This window comes from Mastomys coucha, unplaced genomic scaffold (assembly GCF_008632895.1).
Source record: "Mastomys coucha isolate ucsf_1 unplaced genomic scaffold, UCSF_Mcou_1 pScaffold12, whole genome shotgun sequence".
Lineage (NCBI taxonomy): Eukaryota > Metazoa > Chordata > Mammalia > Rodentia > Muridae > Mastomys > Mastomys coucha.
In genome coordinates, this window is record NW_022196894.1 from 22,640,703 (window position 1) to 22,659,754 (window position 19,052).

The 19,052-nt window shown below is 39.9% G+C and overlaps 1 protein-coding gene across 10 annotated transcripts in view; it reads left to right on the plus strand.

The window, feature by feature from the left end:
* Lpp (LIM domain containing preferred translocation partner in lipoma) overlaps nucleotides 1-19,052 on the plus strand; it is a 590,384-nt gene that overhangs the window by 492,211 nt on the left and 79,121 nt on the right. The window lies entirely within an intron of this gene.

Here is a 19,052-nt window from a genome sequence, read left to right on the forward strand (position 1 = left end):
TTCCCTGTTCTAGAGCCTTGTTGTGCATTTGAAGTCTCAGTATTTTAGGAAAGACCTAGCAGGTGGCAGAATGTGTCAATGGTCTTGCCAACTTCTGGACTAAGTATTTCTGCAGAATTGTTTTACCTTCCTAATCCCCCAGGTTGTATGGTGTAGAGAAACTCTTTATTATAGAGTATTAAAGAGAATTGCATCCTAATTCTGACTGATCTAGAAATGGTTTCTTGTTTTAAAGAACAAAGCTATTTTTGAATAGCAAAGCTTAGTGACTAAAAATAAATAACATTTCCTTAGCATTTTACATGGCTACTTAATCTATTAAGCTTCCTTCTGACAGAGTAGGTTGCTGAATAAGAAAACTTTATATCCAAAGTAAATTCCTTTACTGTCATTCTGGTTTTGATCTGTTGAACATATTCATGGAAAAGTCATACTTTTTGCAAACATAAAAGTTAGTCACAGTTGTACCCTCTGCCAAGGCATTTCAACCACAAAGAAACCTTGAGGTTAAGGTACTGAGACTCAGAAATTTGTAGATCTCCAAAGTTTAATTTTACTGGAATTTCTACCTGGGTTGGTGTCTTAGCATTTCTACTACTGTGATGAGAAACCATGACTAAAGGCAGCCTTTTGAGGAAACTGCTTGCTTCTGCTTATACTTCCAGGTGGCAGTCCGTCACTGATGGAAATGAAGGAAAAGCTATAGAAGGATGCTGCTTATTGGCTTGCTATCCACAGCCCCCTCATCCTGATTTATTATAGAACGCAGGACCCAGGGATGGCACCACCCACAATGGGCTCAGCTCTTCCTCATTGACCATTAATGAAGAAAATGCCTTACAGACTTGCCTACAGCCAGATCTATGATGGCATTTTCTTTGTAGACATACCCTCCTCTCCAGTGACTCTATCGTGTGTCAAATTGACATAAAACTAAGCCAGTACAGTTGGTAACAAAATTCTGAAAACTAGAATTTATTGGAACCCAAGGATGTGTAGCACAAAGCACAGTTCTCCACGGCTGACATTTTCTAGGTTCATGTAATATTGCATTACATCTCTTGGGTTCCATCTTATCTTGTTTTCCTTCCAGGAACAACTTAAACACTGGCAGCAGCATTATACTCCCATCAGCTAAAGCAGGTGGGAGAGAAAGGAACTGTTTTCAGGTCACTTGCCTAACTGCTCTCTTTAGAAGTGAGAATAGAGACACAGGCATAGGGTGGCTTCTGGTTCCCGTCTGTCAGTGCTAGGGCTGCATTAGTCACATTTCCTCCCTGTCCTGTGACTTGAGCAGTGCTGCATGTAGTTAGTTGTCCAGCCTATAAAGATAAGCACAGCAAAGCCCTGTCTATGTGGAAGCCGCAGCATCTACAATAAGAAAAAGTCTAGTCAGCAAAATCTCACCTCTGATGTCATCCAGCTCTTCTAGTACCACCCTGTGAAGTCATTGCTGAAAAGAGGAAGGCCTTTTATAATTCTGACCTCTGTTAAGTGGACTGCACTTTCTAGCGACTGGGGACAGCCTTGTGCGATCATTTATTGCTGCAAGTTTTGGCAGCAAAGCCAGCAGAGCAAAGCCTTGTCCGGCCATATAGCTCTTCTCTAGCAAGGAGCAGTTACTTTTTTATAGCCCCTGTTTGGTCCCTTTTTACTGTGCCACTGATCATTGCTACTGTAACAATGCTTCTGTGGAAGGCTTCTTTAAGCTGTTTATTTTTATGCTTTGTAAGCAAAGGTCTTACATAAAATACTGGGAAACTGTAAGAGCATTGCAGAGAATATGAGTTTGCATTGCATTCAGTCAAAGCTTTCTGTCTCATGCAAGATACTTGCTCTTCCTAAGCCTTGGTTGTCCTTTCTCATCCGTATACTGGACATGATGGGAGTATTTTTCCATAAACCCCCTGAAGATGAAATGAGGCAATCTTTGTAAGTACCCTTAGTCTACTGAGGAAAAGCTATTCAACAAATGTTAACAACTGTACTTTAGTATTGTTAGATTTGGGAACCTGTTTACCATTCCATATGTGTGCATTGAGCCTCAGACTCGCTTAGCTTGAGGAAGCTGTTTTGCTTCTTGGATATACCTATCTTCCATTTTTCTTTAATGTTTGCTTTCCTGGGTGCACAGCAAAGCTTCAGTTTCATGTTTTTAGTTGTTTTCTACAGTGTGGCAGCCCAGAACCCAGACTCTGTTGTACAGCCCTTGAGATTGTTCAGGATGCTGGCTCCCTCTGATCTGGTTGCATGTCATAGCACACTGCACTTGAAGCAAGTCAGTCTATCTGGGGGATATTTAACCATACACGTGGAAGAGCTGAGCAAATTTACATAATAGAGAACCTTACTATCCTTTCTGTGATTTCTCCCCCTCATAAGAGCCTGTAATTGTGGTCCTTGATTTAATGACCTCCTTTCATAGCTACCCAGAAAGGTTTAAGTCTTCTCAGAATTCAGTTCTACTTTACCTAAAGGCCATCTCTGTTCAGAATTGATTCCATGATTTCAGCATGGGCCTCGTGCCTTTGACTAAGGTATCAGCACTTCCAATTCCTTCTTCACTTTCACGGTTCTAATAAGCTGCATGCTGAAAGAACTGAGAGACTAGGGAAACAGGAAGTATGATTGGAACAAGCTGCTTGGAAGGTAGACCTAATATAGAGGCAGCACTAGGGTTGCTTGTCTCTCCAGGAGCTAAAGTTCTAGAACAGGAGACGCTGTCCATGGGATCCAGCTTCTTGTCACACTGCTGGACACAGCTGTCCCAAAGACATTGTGAACAAAGACAAGACAATCTAGTCCCTCGGCACCAGTCAATGGGACTTTGTTTCTTTCTGTTCTTGTGTTTGGTTTTTTGTTACTTGATTGATAGAATAAGATGGAATAAGAAAAGTGAAGGCTTATTCTGAACCTCTGAATAATAGCTCTTATTCTTTGTATAACTGCATCTACAGTTGAACAGATTTGATTCAGTGTGGTGGTATAGCTCTCCTTACATATATTTTACCTGTTCTCTATCTAGGACCTGAAATGAATATATGTACAGCGTGCTTCAGCAGTAATCTTCACTTTTAGCCTCTCATCTACTTAGATTTACAGTATGTTTATGAACTACCTTTTAAAGCAAAAATGTATTTTCCATTCCTTTATCATTATAATATGCTTAAAGAAAATTGAGTGAAATTTTTATATCTTTAAAATAAAATTTAATTAAATTTACAATTAAATTTAAAGTTAGCATAATTTTTAAAATGTAGCTTATTGTCTTGCTTAGGGTTTTCATTGCTGTAAAGAGACACCATGGCCAAGGCCACTCTTATAAAGGACATTTAATTAGGGATGGCTTACACTTTCAGAGATTCAGTCCATTATCATCATGGTGGGAAGCATGGCAGCGTCCAGGCAGGCATGGCTCTGTTGAAGGAGCTGAGAGTTCTCCATCTTGTTCTGAAGGCAAACCAGAGAAGACTGTCTCACACACGGCTAGGAGGAGGGTCTCCAACCACTCCACACGGACACACTTCCTCCTAAAACGTGCCACTCCTTTGGCCAAGCATATTTAAACCACCACAATAATCAGCTCAAATTATCAACATCAGTAATGCCTAGGGCATTGCCTACTGTTCTTAGTGTTGACCTAGAACATGTGATCCTCCTGCCTCAGTTTCATAGGTTCTGGGATATACCACCACACCTGGCACCTTGAAATGTTTCTTTAGAAAACTGTTTTGAATTGACAAGTGTATTACAAACAATGATGAGCTCATATATTAAACTATATGCTAGTCCCTGTTAGATTTATTTTGATTCATTTGGGTCAATGTAATAAGTAGACTCTGTCCTAGTTATTTTAATTGATGCTTGTATTATTGGTAGTAAAGTGAATAGATCTTGTAAATGATTTGTTTCGTTTCGATTATTCTTAAAGTTTTGAATAAATAAAAAGATTAAAATTAAGAGCACTAAAGTTTATTAGGAAGTAAAATGATTTAAATAGAATCTATCTATCTTGGTCCTATCTCTCTGGTTATAATGTTGGGTACATCATTTGCCTCTAAGTACCTGGGTGTTTTTGTTTATAAAGTTAAAATTCCCTAATGTCGTAGATAAGGAATGAGCAAGTGTGTTATTTTTGTATCATGAAACTATTGGTTGTCTAAGGGATTAATCTGTTGAGTGACCTTATTGTGATACGATGAAGAAGCTGTAGCCCACAATGGGCATTTTTCAGCGGCTGTTGCTATAGAAATATTGAAAGTAGTTGGCTTGATAGGAAGAACACAGGGTACATGGGAGATCAGTGCTTTGCTTACAGTCAGTTGTGTTTTTAGGTATGAAGGGCATCAACAAGGCCTCCTACCTGTTTGAAATTTCTTCTCTGGTTAAGAAAAGCTTAATTCTGAGCATTAATGTAACAAAGGAACAGTTGGTCTCTTCTTGGCATTGTAAAGGAGCCTAGGCCTTGGGACATACACATCAGACAGCCTCAGGCAAAGGCTGTTTATGAAATGGTGATCCAGGATCCTCCACTGGGTCAGGGTTTTGGGCAGAGTGGCTCGAAGAGGGGCAGGCATTTTTATTAGAATTGAGATCCTACTGACTAGCAGACCTCTGAAAGTAGCAAGCCAGTCTCCTGGGATACCAACTTGAAAGTACCAGAACCTGGCACATTAATAACCAACACATTAGCAGCCTTTTGCTCTTTTATGGCACTAAATGGTGAAGTTAAAGCAGTCTGAATTTTCAACTCCATTAAGATGTAGTTTTCTTGTACCTCTGCAGGAAAGCTGTCCTTTTATGTACTAACGCTTGTCCTAATGGAATGTTTTAAAAGCAGTTCGAACCAGGGCCCTGTGTGGGTGTTGGAAAAGGAACCAAAGAGTTGGGACAGAGTCTGAAAAATCCACATGAGCATCCCTTTCCCTAATCGCCCACCTCTGCTCTCATCAGCATGATGCTTCTCCTTCTGCTTCCCTCTGTCTCTTACTGCACACACCACCTACACACTCAAACACATCCATTCCTGGTGTCTTACTGTCACTCCACCAGCACTCTCCCAGTCATAAGAAAAATGGTTCGAGAACAAGAAATGTTGTTTTAAAACCACTCTCCTACGAGGTTTGACTCTACAAACCTGGGTGTAATCTCCCTCATTCCTGACCTCCAGTATGGCACATCATGCCTATTGGAACCATAAGCAAGGGGAGAGTATTAGACCTGGTTACAAATGAGGTTTGATATGGTCAAAGTAAAAGGCAAAATGAAGACCAGAAAGCATTCTTCTGACTTATCTTATTACTTATTTTATTTATTTGATTTGATTGATTGGTTTACCATTTATTTACTTTTTACCATACTATCACTCTGAAAACTAACATTTATCTTTTTGAAAACCCAGGAATGCTGCCAGTCACTGGCTACTCACTTTAAAGTCACAAAACCCTTCTGTTCCCAAGATTTTATTTGATAACAACCCCTGGCTGACTTGTGCCTTCTAGATAGATCAAGGACGTAAAGCTGTGACACCTGGTCTTCCCTTCAGTGTCTACAAATCCCTCTGTCCATAATGCCTGGAATCTCAATACCCCCCCCAAAAAAAAAATGCTTTTGTATTTAGAGTTAAGTTTAGTCATGGTGATAAATGCCATCTGCCTAATGGTATAATTGTATTTTTGTAGTGTTTTTGTTTTGTCTGTTGGCCTGAATGAAGCCCTGGAGATTGGTCCAGTTCCTTTTACTCTCATTTCCAGTAGCAAGAAACTGAGGCTCATACAACTCTAGTGTGATGGGCTTTGTTTTATCTTATATTTTATTTTGTTCTTTTTATAATGAAGGAAGGAAGGGAGGAAACCCTAAATAGCTGCTTTTTCTCTGTTGCCCTTTCTGTATTGGATCTGCGTGTTTTATAGGTTTGTTGTTCTTTTTTTTAGATTTAATTCAAGCTGAATTTTAGGGATATATAACCTTGTCTTATTTTTTAGGTATTTTAGAGAAATGTTTGGATCAAAATTGTCTCTTTAGTGGTAGCAATTCTTTTAAAAGTATCTTTTAATATACACTCATTAGAGGAAAACTAGAAAAAGAAAAATATCAAATCTTTCCATGCAGTATCTGCAATCTGCCAAACATCCATCTTCTGCCTCTGTGCTTGTTTGTATGGCCATAACTGTGGGGCTATGATAGCCTCTGACGTGGGTGTACCCATTTGGGATGTGCTCACCTTGTTCCTAATTAGCTACTTTCTTAGTTACATAACAGTGTATCAACTTTGTTTTGTACAGAAATAATCTATTAAATATTCCATGGGCATTCATAAAGAATATATACCCTTTCTGAAGAGTGAGTCCAAAAGAACTATTTCATTAGATAAATACATTAGTGAGAACATTCCATGAAGGTGGTCAAGGTCAGATAAAACTGTGGTAAACCAGGAGCCAGTAAAACTATTTACTAGTTGATGAAAAAAATGGGATATAGGAGTGTGCTCAGTGGTAAACCACTTGCCTAGCTTGTGGCCCTTACTTTTATCTCAGTGTGTGAAAAGGAGGGAAAGAAAAAAATAGAGAAATAAGCAAAGATAAAATAGTAACTTCTTATAATTCAAGCTATAGTATTTCAAAAGAATATTTTACAAAGTCAAATATCAATATCACATAATACGAAAAGCAAAATACAATTTATGACAGAACTATCAAATTAACCAGGTGATATGAGGTTATTCATAAGCATCTCATACTGCAGTAAGGGTCAGGCTTTTTCCCTTCCATAAGTATCACTGAACTGAAATATGTAACATGCAGTCTTGATGAAAGATGAGGTGAAATGAGGATATCTGTCCTTTCTTTCAGTCTTTGACCAATTAATTACAGGACTTGGATAATACAATTAATAAGGCTGATTGAATCAAGATACATTGACCATATAATAAAGAAATTTATCTTCCAAATACCCATAAAATATTTAGAAAAACATTTATCACATCAAAATCTAAAAGGAAAGTACATATGGTACACCAGTTTAGTGCTACAGCTTGGGAGGCCGAAGTAGGCATGTTGCAAGTTCATGGCCACTCTTGATTACATAGGGAGACCCTGTCCAAAAGGAAAAAGCAAACAGAAATTCTTAAAGGACACTGTAGATGAATCCAGCAGTTGACTAGCAAAGATAACAGCCAGTAAACAAGAAATGAAAAGTTAAGTAAATAAACACCCTACTGGGGCAGACTGCCTCAACTATGGAATGGAGATGATAATGCCTGTCAGGGCAGAGGGCGTGGATGGAGGTCTTTAGCCACTGTAAGGAGAGTATAGAAAAAGAACTTGATGCTCATAGATCAAGATGCTGCCTGAAGAAGGGGAGGGGTGCAAGCCATTCTTGATAAGTTATTGGTAGCTGAAAAAAATTCTAGAATATTTTTTTAGAATTTTCAGTAGATTGTACTCAAAAAGAAAAACAAAAACTAGGTTGTGTATGGTAGCTGTAAGCATACTCTACAATGGTGAGTTCAAGGCCAGCTGAAGTTAGAAAAGACCCTGTCTCACAGGGAGGGGTGGGAGGTGGGTGGGAATTAATGAATGTGGTACAAATAAATCTAGACAAATGTTACACACTGGGAGGGGGGAAGTGTTGGCATAATTATGGACCACTTCCTCTCTTTCCACTGAACCTAGGCTCTTTTGCTCTGAGTAAAATGTTTTCATCCTAGTACATTTTTTTTCAATGTGGCCTTGCTAAGATGCACAAAACCTTGAGTTCAAGACCCATACTTTATAAACCAAGTGTGCTAGCACACACCTGTAATCCCAGCCAGGGAGATGAAGACAGGGAGATTAGTGGTTCAATACCAGCCAGGGATGCAGTAGACCTTCCCTCAAAAAATTACATTTTTCATAGAAGAGACGCTTCTTCTGTAAATCTAAAATATGCAAGAAAAAAAAAAACCTCAAATAACTCCACTAATACAGATGAAAGTCAGAAATGCTACCTGAGAAAACGCGAGGAAATGTCACTAACAGGGTTTCTCCTATCTTCAAAGAACAAGTGCTGCCTGCAAAGTCTCCACCTGCAGAGACCCTAACTTAGCCTGCCCCAGGGAGGAAGTGCTAATCTAACTGCACATGTGGAGAAATCCTAAAAGAAGTGTTGAGTTCAATGCTGCATGATAAACTGGAGTGGTAAATTGAATGCCACATAATAAAATAGAATTCTAAGTTATTTGATGAGTGCAGTATTTGAACAATACTAGGCACCTTTAGTAATTGGTTAAACTCACACAGCAAATTGGGGCAGGGAGAGAGCATGAGTGTGCTTGTCACTGTAGATACTTTCACTGAAATGATACTTCATAAACTTGGTTACAAATTCTTTTTCAGATTTAATTCTTTTAAAGAGTGTGTGTGTGTGTGTGTGTGTGTGTGTGTGTGTGTATGTATGTGTACATGTGCATGATGAGTGTACCATGCTGGTAGATGCCAGAAAAGGGTATCAGATCCCCTGGAATTGGACTTACAGGTTTTTGTGAGCTTGAGTTCCAGGAATGAAACCCAAGTTCTCTGCTAGAGCAGCAAATACTCCTGATGGTTGAGCCAGCCTAGCATACCTTCTTTTAAAAACAAGCAACCACCCCAACACAAAGCCAGCTCGAAGTAAAATGAGGAAATTAGCTTGGTTGAATAAGGCTTACCGTGACCAGACTTCCTACCCTTGAATCTAGGCATGTGAAGAGTTATATCTTATATTTGTACTTTTTTAAAATATGCTTTTTAACTTTTGAAGTGTGAATAAGAAAACAAAAGAAAAAGTTAAATATATACATGTTTACATAATTATATAGGTTTTTTGACACATAACTAATAATATGTTATTTAACATATTATGTTAACAAATAATATGTTAACAAAGAAAAAAAAGGTCCGTATTACCTGTTACCCAGTTAAACAAATAAAATTATTAGAAATGCATTGGATTCTTTGTCCTGATCACAGTCCCCAAATTTCCTTCTGTCATACCTTTGGGGTTTAATGAACACCTCTAGCAATGTGCAGTGTTGTTTACATGCAGGGTTTCATAATTATAAATATAGAATTATAAATATTTATAGACAATGTCAGACTATAAAAAACATGGTTAAATCTAAAGTGGTAGAACAAAGCCTAAAAAGCTGACAAGATAGAAGTTACAAGGTTAGATTTAAAGAATACAACATGAGAAATGGCCCTTCTACAAAGCCATAAGAAAAACTGAACAAGTAGGTAGCATTTTGAAATTCTGTGTAAGGAAATTGAGCGTGCTTTGGAGCCCACCTGCCACTTATATGCCACCCATTCGTGAGCAGCAGTATGTCCAGCCTATGGGTACCTTTGCTAATGACATAGCTCTGTCCCCCAGTGGACATTGAGCAGTACTTTATTGTCAAAGAAGCTGAGGTACATACCTCCTAGTTGATTGACCAGCGCAACAGGAAGTCCTTACTAAATATACCATTTCCCCCTAACTCTTATCCCAAAGTATACCAACTTCTGTTGTATTTGAATAAGAACATTTAAGGCCCAGAAGGAACCAAAATTAAAGTACTTTAATTCAGTACTTTCATTTTATGGCTGAAAAAGCTAACAACCAGAGAAAGTTTGTTGATTTGCCTGAGTCCACATGTTTGGCAATGGTAGAAGCATGAGTAGAAACCATGAGTCTTGGTAGTACCTTCAGAGACCCTCTCTCTTTGGGAGAGACTTGAAACAACTGTGTCTACAGAGGCAGATCTCTGGGGAAAGCTGGGCTCTGCCCACTTCAGTAGGACAGTGAACCAGGACAGCATTTGCTTCGGCTCTGACCAGAATGAACGGTCTCGTATTTCCAGGTTCAGTGCCTCTGAAATGTTACGCTAGAACCTTCTTCCTGCCCCAGTTTGTTTATTTTTAAATGAAGCATGAACTCACCACCCAGTGTTTGACAGAGTTTGGATGAATGTCAGCATCAGGCCACTGCAATAATGGTTTAAGATTATTCAATCCCATTACTTATACACTTCATTAGGCTGAGTGAATTGCTGGCTGTGGTTCAGCGAAGTTCCTGCTTTAAAGATAAAGGATGGAAAGAGAATAGGAAAGGGGCCTGTTTATTCGTTGTTTTCTTTCGTATTCATCTTGCGGCTCTTAATGGACAGAAGGACAATAACTAGCCATCTACAGTGTGACGTCTGTACTACGGAAGTCCTCTGAACTGCTCTGCACCACCAGAACAAATTGTCCATAGTTTTAAATTTCCTATAAGTAGAAAAAGAAAGGAGTGGGCTTGGAGGTAGGAGGGGGGACAAGGCTATAAAATTCTATCTTGAAATTCTGTCTGAAATGAGCTCCTATATCCTCAGTAATATAGCCTTTCACTTGGGGTTGGAGGATACAAAAGCAAGTGATTTTAAAGATGTGGAAATTCCAACCAACTACCATTCAGCATCTCTACTCTGTTTCTTTAGCCTCAGTTTCTGAACATATGGAATGACAGTTTCTTCTTACCTCTCATGATCCCACAGTGAAAAGAACATTCTGAGAGGGGGCTAAGCTAGAGTCATTAAGGTGTGCTTTTGATTGTTTATGTATGTCTGTGTGTATGTTTGATTTTTTTGTATTGGGTAATTGCATCAGGCCAGAGTCCATGGCCTGTGAGCAAAGCCTTCAGAGGAGGTCTTCCTTTATTTGAGTCTCCAGCTCACATTGCCTTCCAGTCTCTGGCACACTACTGGACCCTGTTGGTCGCAGAGCTCAGGAAATGTGAGGAGTGGCAGGCCTTGGGGTCCCGAAAGCTTGATTTCCATAGCACGAGTCAAAGGTCATCTGCTTTTAATCACTGGCCATTCTCATTAAACAAATACAGTCGTAGACCCTCCTAAGTCCCTGTATAGGACAGGAACATAGCATCTTCCATAAGCTAAGGGTCAAGGACGGCCTGTAGTTTGTATGTGCACAAAGGTCTGAGATCCATGCCCTATTCTTTCACCTCACATGAGAAATGACTCCAGGATTATTCTCCTTGCCTCTCTTCCATAAGACTTGTTTCCAGTAGCCTCTTCTGAACATTGGCCTTGGAAGATTCTCTCTGCCCCTGTCTAGGCTGCTGTCTCCCTTGTGTCTCTTCCCATCTCTGTCCTTCAAACATCTGAATTAACCAGCCTTCAGAAACTTTCTTGGACAAGACTTTTAGCGTTTTCTTGTTTTTCCTTGGGCTTTGCTTTTATTTATTTATTTATTTATTTATTTATTTATTTATTTTGAGAGGAAAAGAGTGATAACATGAAGTTAGGTGGGTAGTTAGCTAGGAAGGATATGGAAGGAATTATGAGGGGGAGTGAGTCAGAATGGCTCAAAATATATTTTAAAAATTAGATAAAATTAAAAAATAACTTTGGGAAGTTTTTCAATTAGATGTGGCTTTTCTTGAACATATAATGTCTTTCTTACCACCAACTGCATAGGGCTGAACCTTCTATAAGTGGTATAAAACTGGTGGCTTCTTGGCATATTCCTTAATGATATAAATCCTAGTAGAATATATAAAGGCAGGGAGGTCACGTGTGACTCGTCTCTGTTGGGTTTTGTGGGTTTTAGGGTTTTTTGTTTTGGTTTGGTTTGGTTTGGATTTTTTTTTACAATGTTTATCACAGCAGGTGATCCTATCATTGCTCTGAGAGAGATGGAGGTTGGAAGTGACCAGCTTCATGCCAGTGTCTCCTCACAGGGTTTGGCTTATATCTTGTTTGCTTGGCCTCTGGTGCACTTGAACTTGAGACTCTCTGAAATGGAAGGGAACAGGAAAACTTGGCAACAGGAGCCTTTGAGCAGTCATTACTGAACGTAAATATGAACGATTGAGAGAAAAGACGTGAGAGTGAAGCCAGCTGTCTAGTTTCCAGCCCGAGAACCATCACGTGAGCTTTGGTACTCAGGTCAAGCCCACAGATTTTCCCCACAAAGCAGAGTTGCCAGGAGTTTAATCAGAAGTTTTTCTTATGTGCTGAATGTGACAGGCCAGTTCCCTCTGACAACCAGGTTCAAATAAACAGTTAAAAAGTTCCTGGCTAGTTAACTTCCAGGACCCCTATAGCACACTTCCCTGTAGAGGAGGGAGCGTCAGCCCCAGATGATGTCATCGTTTCTGTAGAGTAGGTTCCCTTTTCCTCATCTCACAGAGATGTAATATATGGGAAGTAACAGTGCTTTAACAAGGAAAAATCTGCCTGAAACATCTCTGTTGGGTGTTCAAAAAGCATATATTTTGTGATATTTTGCATTGGACCAATTATTTTTATATAAATGGTAAACACCTTCCTTAATAGTCATTCCATGTCCTGTGTCCCTTAACACTCTCAGGAGTGGTTGAAGTAATTTAGAAGACTACAGCTAACGGGATGCATCAGTTGAAATGAAACTGAATCTTCTAATATATATTCCTCTTAAAAGTAAATATTTGTATTTTTCCAATTCAGCCAAATGACCTAAAAAGTTTTCTATTATAAAGCATAACATATGCAAGTAGTTTCCCACCAAGTAGAGGTTAGTGAGTATATTCAGGCTCAAAGATACAGGTATCTTGTGAGGGAAGTAAGGACTTTTCCTGGACAAAGCTGCCTGCAGGATGGGTCACATGGCCACTGCTACACTCTCCATTTTTACACTCTTTTTATTAATAAGTATCAGAATCAAGACATGAAATAAAACCATTTTGAAAAGCAACTAGACCAGAGATCCCAGAGTCTAAATCTTAGCCCCTCCCTTGTCTTTAAATAACTATCACCTGTCATCAGATGTGGCCTTTTCTTCTCTTTCCCAGCAAGGCTCCCACTCAGCTTTGCCTTCGACTTCTGTTACCTACTTCTGCTTCAAGGATCCTCCTGATCGGCCCATAGCTGGGGGTGTGCAATCTCTCTGTGCCTCCAGAGTGTCTGCCTTTGCTTCTGGGTGTATCTGTTACCTCTTTTAATCCTTTTCTGTCTACTTCTCACATTGGTAGATAGATACTCTCTTTCCCTCATGCATAGACAGGAGTGACATGATAACAAGCTTGTTTTTCTTTGTGTGTGTCTTCTCTATGAAACCCCGAACCTTATTTCTAGTATCCAGGCTAGTACCTAAAGCCGAACCTCTCATCCTAGGCATAGTTCATGTATCTTAACAACTATTACAAAACAAAGACAAGCATCACAGCAACAACAAAACTAACCATAACAAAATATCGTAACCAGCGGCTTCAATAGCAAAAGACATCACTTCTCATACTTCTGGAGGCCAAAGTTCTAGAAAGCAGCTTTGAGGTTGGTGAACCTCCTGGGTTTGTGTATCACCTTCTCACCTGCCCTCGTGTGTGGGCTGAGCCATGCCAAGCATGTTGCTGCCTAGAGTTTGTTGCATGATTTTGAAGGAGGCCATGGAGCCTTTAGAGAAGGTAGGCCCTGACTCACAGCAGTCAGTTACCTGCTGTTGACCTTTAAGCATTAAACCCACAGGTCAGTCTACCCTGGTTCTCTCCTCTTCCTGGGGTGCTGCCACGTGGACATTTACTAGCTTACATTCCTGCCACCAGTTAGATCTGACCCACATCAGGCATTCCTTGCTATAATGGACTAAAATCATGAACCAGACCAAACCTCCCTTTTCTCAGTTTCCCCAAGAGATGTGTTGGCCATAGTCACAAGGACCATTACTTATCCACAGAATCAGAAACACGTAGCAGTTAGCTGAATCTTTTGACCATACGTTGATCAATGCATTCTCAATAGTGTTACGGGGTAGAAACCACAACCCCACTCTCCTAGTACTAGGAGCTGAATAATCACTTACCAAGTACTTCACAAGCATCCTCTTCACCTTTCTTAAGCACACCATGGGAGTAGCCCTGGTGTGAAGGTATTGTATTGCTGCTACATTTTCCCATCAGTATATATTTTTCCTTGCTAGATCTTCTCATATTGTGAAGAAAACAAGAAAAACATTGTTTGGGAATTAGTGCAGGGTGCTATGAAATTGTTGAGAAATTGGCATAGTCAGCAGGAAGTGGCCCTGAGTCTGTCTGGACAGTGCCATTTCAGCAAAGGAGTTGGCATAACACTGTGTTCACCCATAAAGTCCATTTTGTCAATGTGTCTTATGGAATTAACTCCTCATGGACGGATCAATAAACCTCACCAATTTGCCAATGTAATTAAGAGGTAGCAGATTAAGTATTACTATTAATTAAGCTCAAAGTGTAATAGAATGAAGAAGGTTATTGTTGTGAATTGTGCTGCTGGAGTTATCTCAAGGATGCTATAGTTCTTCTAGAGGATACTCCAGGATGGGTTGGGAAGACTGGCTCTACTAGTTTGAGGAGAAGGAGCATTTAACCTCATGTATTTTATGTCATTGCAAGTTTTAATAAGTGAAGAGTGAACAGGGTGTCAGCTGTGAGAGGCATAGAATGAGCCCAAGACAGCTCATGCTTTAGGAATGTAGAGCACAGCAGCTTCAGCTGTGCTCCGGCAGAGCACTTGGGGTACTGAGAAGGGTCAGACAAACAACAAAGCAAGGCAAAGCTGTCTGACTTAAGCTAAGAGATCAGAGAAAAGTACAAGCTCTGCCCTGGGGCCACGGGAAAGCTGACCAGCGTCAAAGAACCCCCAGGATGGGCTGCATTTGACCATTTGAGCTGGACCTAGAAAACCAGCTTATTAGTCAATATTTTCAGGAAATAGTAACTTGGCTCCCAATTGCTGCTAGATGGTATTAAGTATAGAGGAAAACAAGTTTCTTCCCACCCTCTGAAGGAGTAATACTTGCATCCATGAAATATACTCAAGGTTGACCAATAAGCAGGAGAAAGTTGAAGTTTATTAAGTACATGGGAATAGTCCAAGACAGGGAAGTGACTAGCCAAGGAAACTCCCATACCCTTCTCTTAGGGACTGCTTACTGAAAAATAATGAACTCTCAGAAGAATGGAGCCTAGCCTATGAGCAGCCGTGGGGCTCTGTTGACTTCCAGTCTCTATTCCTTTGATACTGTTTATATTCCCTAGCTAATGAGATTCCCAGGGAAGTAACTCATGACAGTTGTCTTCCTTTTGGACTTAGTCAAATAAATTAACCAGAAGAAGACTGGCCTGAACTTTAGTGAGAAGGAAAAGAGGTGGACACTTTAAGGTGGACACCTTAAAGAGGTGGTCTTTAAGTGCCTGTTTCTACTCAAAGTCCACAGCATATCAAAGCACCATAATTGGGGGCATTGTTTCCTAAGGCCCATCCCTGGCAGCTTATTCCCTCTCTATGTTAATTATATACCCTTGAACACATAACCAGTTGCTCAGCATAATAATATCTTATACTTAAATGCATCTGCCCAAAGTATGTTCAAAGCTTTTTTTCCTTTGATATGTATAGCAATCTCATAAAGCAGGTGTTTTCTAGGATAGATGTGTAAGAAGTAAGGCCCTGTGAAAATACCCCAGATATCTCATCACTGAGGGTAGGGCTTTGATGTTCATTGTCTGAGAGACCACTTTTCTCATCTTTGTAGTCTAGTTGCCTACCTAAATGGTCCAATCCATAAAGTCCACCTAATGTAAATCCTAATGTCCCAATCCATAAAGTCCACCTTTATGCATAGATTACTAAGCATCTTCTGTACGCTAGATTTTTAGTGAACATTTTAAAAGAAACCACAATCTTTGTTAAATATGGTTAATAGATAATCACGTTTATAGTGGAAATTAAATTTTAATACCATATGCGTATAAGCTTTCTTCAGAGCTGGGCAGTGGGTAGGGATATGGAAGAATGTGGGGATGAGTTTTTGCAGTTGATCTAAGCATGACAGAGCCTGCCAAGGGTACCTGTGTTGCCATGTTCTTTGTCTCCACATTACCTGGGGCCATGTGCACTAGCTTAACCTCTGCTGCCCTTCCTTTCAGAACAGTTGGTGATGCAGTTATTGTCTCTCCAACTTCCACATCACTCTGGAGATTTTCTCCTGACCTCTGGCATAGTACAAGATAATTTGGGAAGTGGGGTTAAGGCTTTAAGATCATTTGTAAGGAAAAAAATAACTTTATGATAGTTTGTGAATACTGACTTACTCCACACATTGATTGATTATCTGGTTTAACTAACAAACACCCAAGATGCTTTGCAGTTTAAAGGATTGTTACTCTTCCATCAAGTCGGTCAGCTGTTACTACAACTGGGGACTGTCAGCAAATCACAGCAGCCTTTAATTAATCAGTCTAGACACTCCAGATATTGCCAGCTAGCTCATCATTACTATTTCATTGACGTTGTAGGAAGGGTTACACATTCCTGTTGCCTCCACCTGAAGGATAGGATCTCAGTAGTATGTAGTGACTAACAACATCTCTGTCACCTGCTTTAAGGAAATCTTACCTTAAGGGAAGTTGTGATTGATTTTGTCAGTTATTCTAGGTTGTGATTCTACCACAGGAAATCAGATTCTAGATCACTTTATTTTGGTCATTTGGAACTATTAGAATGTTTCATAGCTCTTTTCTATACTTATCTACGTTCTGAACTCTTTCTAGCAGGCTTTTTGAGCAAATGTTTTCCAAAAACATTAGTGGCAATGTCTTTACATCTGAAGAGATTACAAGGTATGATGAGCCTAATTCTGGGTTAAGTGGGAGATCCGAGGTGCTCTCTAACTAACAGAGGCCCCCTGTTAGGCTTAGTCTCAGCATTTGTGCAAATGTGTAAATGAGTAAAACAGGTTGACATTACCAACCGCCAAAACACTCATCCATGTGCACACACAGACACGAGAACACATGCATGAGGAAGCCAAGCCAACTGGGAAATAAAGTTATATCTGCCTTGAGGGGAATCTAAAAACTAGCCCATCACAAAAGCATATTTTTAAAAAAGTACGGGCAAATTTATAAACAGACACTACAGCACTAATTTATCAAGTTTAAATGGGACAAGATAAAAAGAAACTGTAATTTAAATTTTTTTCTGTATGGTACTTGAGAGAGAGAGGGCGAGAGAGAGTGTGTGTGTGCGTGTGTGTGTGTGCGCGTGCGCGCGTATAGGGATGTATTGAATTTGAAAGTAATTTATGGAAAGTGCTGCTACCATGGTATTTCAAATGCTCCACAATTTGAATTTAAACTACTCAATGGGATCATTAAGATTATTATGCATGTTTTCCAAAGACTTTCAAATGACAATTTTAAAAAATGGATGCCCTTTAAAAACTGAAGAATATTATTGCACTTGTATGGATTCATGCAGTTTGAAGTAATTGCCACCGCCCCTTCTGAGCAAGTACCTGATGATAGCTGTTCAAGAGACAGGGGTGTTAGGGAAGTGCGCACACCCAGGAAAAACCCAGTAAAACAGGAGTATAGACCAGACTTTATGGATGAAGACTTATTTCATTTAGTAAAACTGACAACAGAAAATTGGGAAGTGATATAATGCTCACCATCAGTGTAAATTAATGTCAGGTTCAAGTGCAGAGTATATGACAGCAGAGGCTTGCAGTATGAACTCAAAAAGGAAGGCTCCCTCAAACTTATTACTTCTGCCATTTGCTCCCCTTTGTATGGGTGGGTTGCCTTCCATTGTTTGCCTGTTACCAGTGAACAACATACCAAGGTAGAGGGAATATTTAAGCATTTTTCAAAAGAAAGGGTGGGTGGTTGGTTGGTTTACTTTTGGCAGTAAATGTATGATTTTAATTTAAAAACTAAGTTGTAATTCTGATCATTGGAAATATGCTAGTCCTTTGGTTGTCTGGGTTTTGGGTTTTTGAGACAGTGTCTCACTATGTAGCCCAGCATTACCTGGAACTCACTATTGTAGCCTAATACCCCAGATCTGCCTTCAACATATGTAGAGAACGCACTCTACAGGAATACAGAGGAACACAGTTGTTCCTTTCCGCACTGTTAGAATTTTATTGACTCTACAAACAACATCAGTTTCCTAGGCTGCAATTTACAAAGCAGTCTCAATTTCCCATGATAGCTAGCAGTTGGCAAACACAGTTCTTTTATTCCAATCATAATTACTAATATTAACTCCCGGATCACACATTATACTTCCTACAGTAATTATATGTATATTGGAAGGTTACAAAATGACTACTAAAAGGTTAAAGAGCCTGCTGAGTTCAAAGAAGTCTTGATGGGAGCAGAGGTGGAGGGTGATACTGATTCAGAGAGTCACTGCTGGTGGTTACATGAGCTACTGAAGAATCCAGCTGAAGAGTTATTGAAGGTTCAGGGCCTATCAGCAGTAGTGTCCCACGTGATCCTGACCCCTCTCTGCTGAAGAAGCTCAGTTGGTAGAGTGCTTGCTCAGCACTGTAGTGGCATGTAAGCCTATCATCCCAGGATTTATGAGGTGGAGGCAGAGGGTTAAGAAAGTTCCAGGTTTTCTTTAGGTGCACAGGGAGCTCAAGACCAGCTTAGCACACACATGACCCTTTAAAGTTGAAAGAAAATCTTATAACTCATCTCTTAGTTCAAGTGGAATTAAATGAAGCTGTACATATGCCCTGTTCTCTCTGATCTATTTTAAGCAGACGCGGAATCAACGGGATGGCATTTGTCCCTTTCAAACTTATAGTAATGAGCATGCTTTGTCTCCTCCAGCAGTAACGTGTTCATTCTTTACCTTTACCGCTATGGTGTAGGTGGTGGTCATTACTTCTCAAGTTAAAGAACAGTGGTATGTTCAGTGCAGTCTCGAGTGCTACATACACTTGGGATTGGCCAGCAGGTAGAACCATTTTTATTAGATAATGGAATGTGAGGAAACTGAGGTGAAGAAGTTTTGAAGGACTTCACCCATGAATACAGAGCTAGGATGCAGACTCTGGGACTACAAGGCTTTGTGGGTACCAATCCTCCTATTTATGCTTGAATTTTGTGTGACTTCCTGTTCTACCTGGATAGCATATACTTGTAAATGGCTTAAGAAGGAACAGTTCTAATCAATCAATATCTCTCTCTCCCACTCCCTCCCTCCCTCTCTCCCTCCCTCCCTCCCTCCCTCCTTGTCTCCCTCC